The sequence below is a fragment of the Simochromis diagramma genome, unplaced genomic scaffold (genome assembly GCF_900408965.1).
Source record: "Simochromis diagramma unplaced genomic scaffold, fSimDia1.1 OVJJ01000216.1, whole genome shotgun sequence".
Taxonomy (NCBI): Eukaryota; Metazoa; Chordata; class Actinopteri; order Cichliformes; family Cichlidae; genus Simochromis; species Simochromis diagramma.
The window spans coordinates 10,566,561-10,570,224 of record NW_024386883.1 but is presented as its reverse complement, the minus strand read 5'-3'; positions in this window follow the sequence as shown (position 1 = coordinate 10,570,224).

The following is a 3,664-nucleotide window of genomic DNA, read 5'->3' as shown; positions in this document are numbered from 1 at the left end:
CTGCAAAAGGACACAGCTACACTGCAGAAGCTGGTGTGTACAGACACTAATGGGAGATACGGGACACTCAGGTTGACATGTCTTCACTGGACACACATAACAGACTCGAGTGAAGGAAGGTGAAAATAGATTTTGGGAGAAATGCCACACTTGGATCCACTCAGCTCCACTCAGCCTGGATCTGTACAGGAGAACATACGGATTGTCAAACTGCATCTTCTTTTTTTCTCAAAAGCCAGCAGACTGTAAAAGCTTTACCCCCTGGTTGTCTTTTTTTCCCCTCCTTTGTGTTTTTTTTTACAGCTCCTACCACTGACAGCCCAAGAGAAAACATCCCCATTCTGTATTGTAATATATACATTGTTAATATGTACATGTGTCTGAATAATTTCATGTAGTCTCCCCTTTTTTCTGTGAATAGTGGAAACTTTTGTTTATTCTCTGATGCAGCTTGAACAGTTGATGTACTTGGCAGTTTAGAAATGACTTGACAAGGGTGTAAATTGCTCTGTTTTATTGTGGTGATGGCTGCAAAGATGAACATTGTTTCCTTGAAAATTATAAATGAAAAAAATAATTTTAATATGAATGTGGAATAATATAAATATTTGCCACCCCTTTCCTTTCCCCCCCATCCTTTATCACATACCGTGTATTGGATTTGTTGTTCTACTGTCTATATCGTGTTGCTCCAGCTGGCCAGCAGGGGGTGCTGCTGTCGACCTGTGCAACTTTCCCAATTTGCCCTTTAAAGAAACATGACCTTTTACCAAACTTGTAAATATTTCAGACTGGTTTCCGATGAGCTCTGGTCACAAAACAACATGTAACAGTCATGTTGTCTGTATTTGTTGGGCAAAATTTCACTCCATACTCTGAATTTTGTAAGGATGAAAGGAAAAAATTATGAAACAACACTACAACATCAGACCTTCCTTTATCCCAAGAAAACTGCAGGTCTCTTCTTTTTCTACTAACCAAAACATCTTTGATACTAATGGCCCTGTTTTGCTAAACTCTGCTGGCCACTTAGGTGTCCACTTCCCCCAAAAGGAAACAGGAGAAAGTGGATGCAACACAACACCTGCTTCACTTCTCTCCCGCCAAGCTGACTCTGCCCAGTCCCTAAAATATTTACTACTAATACTCTGCCTGCTCCCCTTTTTACCCGAGCTACTGTATCTGCCACTGAATCACCTATTGTAAGGCCGAGGGTACCTTCTCATTGGATGTCATTACACATCGGACAGTAACTACAGCCCAGTACATTCACTTTAACTTATCGAGGGGGGCGACTGAAAATATTGTGCAAACTCAACAGCAGTTGCCTTAAATGCACTTTCCCCCCTTTTTCTGCCTGTATTTCCATGTTTAATCTATTTTTTTCTTTTCCGGGTCATTTATGTATCTCACAAATATACATTACGAGAATGTAATGCGTGACATTACATGTAATGTGTATTCATTTTTATTTTTATTTTACCGAGATTTTCTTTTCTCCTTCTTCTGTCTGTCTTCCAAGGAGAATATATAATCCCTCCTAATTTCATTTAGATTATTTGATAAACAGAAAAACGTAATGCTGTAAAAAACAAAAAAAGATTAAATAAAAAAATATGGCCTATGACCTTGAAGACTAATTTGTCTTCTTTCTGCACCTTAATTACAAACACTGATTGGGAGTGTGTCTTGTAAGTGTACATTACTAGAGGAATGACTGCTAAAATATTCTTAATTTATTCACTGTATTCCTGCTTTAAATTTGTTAAAAAAAATTTAAATGCAAAACAGTTGCTTTTTTTTAAACTCCTTTTTTAATGACACGTAATCTGCCTTTGTCACGCTCAATTAGTTGTTGTTTTATTATGTATTTCAAATATTTAAGTGTTTAGCAAAAGCTGTTTTTTTACATACTATTTCCAAAGTCAGTAATTTCTATATCTCCCCGTATCATCGTGTCAAACATCTTTTTCTCACACTGGTTTTGTTTGTAACAAGATTTCCTTCCCCTTCATAAAAAGAGAGCGTAGGCTTTGAGCTGTAGCTGGTGGGTGGCTTTCTCACATCTTTGTTCTCCGAGCATGTACCGCTCAAAAACGGACAGATATCCTTGACAGAAATATCGTGTTTACTGGAGCTTCTCTAAGTTGCTTAATATTAAAGGGTAAAAAGTCTGGTTGAGCATTGCTGAGTCATTTGCTTACTTTAAAGAAGATGACACTGAAGGCTTCAGCTTTCCAGTTTCCTCATTAGTTTACTAAATAGTAGGCTTTTCATACTCTAAGCTTATTCTAAGCTGTATGGTACAAAGAGAAGAGTCAGTCCAGGTTAGGAGTCTGCTTTAAAAAAGAAAAATTGGAGTCATGGCTGTTCTTGACAATCCTGATGAGAACAGAGGTTGAGCCAGGCTTTGTTCTGCCAAAGTACATCTGTCATGAAAGCACTTTTATCTGTCCTCCTTTCACCGCTTACACAGAGGTCACTTTTATATTTAGTGTATCGTCTGACTGAACAACTGTCTCCTATAACTGAATAAAAGAGGGGGAAAACACTACTAAATAAGTTAAATGAAACTCCCCTTTGTGCTTGTATGCCTCTGCTAATCACTCAAATTGCAGTTGAAATCAGATCTGTTCAGGTTCATGTGATTTATGTGGTAAATCATATGAACCTGTTATAGGTGTCCCCAGATGTTAGTGTTACTAACTATGAATCCTACCAACTGTATGGTCACAGTCTGTGGCTACTTTAAAAAAACTATAAGATATCATAGTCAAATAGTGACATAGTATAACCTATCATCACTGCATCAATTCATGTGACTAAACTTTTAAAAGTGAAATATTGCCATTAATAGTTACTGCCAAAAGTATGTTTTGTCACAATGTCACTTTTGCCATCAAAGAGATACTGTGTTGAGGAAGTTTGGATGGATGGACGGATAATTATCCTTCTAGCGTAATCCTTGATGACACGTTTGCTGGGTGCAGATGAAAACTGCTTCTTCTGCACAATAAATGCTTTACCAGCACAAACCTTTTTAGCACATTTGACACAAGTCGGAAGAGTGGGTTGTTTAAAAGTCAAACTACAGATAGCACGAACACTTCAGTGTTGTTTATGTGCTAAGAAGCCGGCCTGACTGTTAGGGATACAAGATTGAAAAGTCTGACACATCCATCCTCGGAGGCTCTTTAACCTTATTTCAGCCGCAGCTGGTCAGCAGCCAAACCATTCCAGGCGGATGCAGCTGCCTGGCCTGGTGTCCCCAGCTGCTTAGCAGTCCTGACTTCATAGTCAGGACTGCTAAGGGGCAATCGGGGCGATCGTGGCTCAAAGAGTTGGCAGTTTGTCTTGTAATCGGAAGGTTGCCGGTTCGAGCCCCGACTCGGACAGTCTCGGTCGTTGTGTCCTTGGGCAAGACCCTTCACCTACCACCTACTGGTGTTGACCAGAGGGGCTGATGGCGCAATATGGCAGCCTCGCCTCTGTCAGTCTGCCCCAGGGCAGCTGTGGCTACAACTGTAGCTTGCCTTCACCAGTGTATGAATGTGAGAATGAATGAATAGTGGTATTGTTAAGCGCTTTGAGGGGTCAAGAAAAGCGCTATATAAAAATGCAATCCGTTATTATTATAGTTCATACTTCTGTGAGATAGCCACGT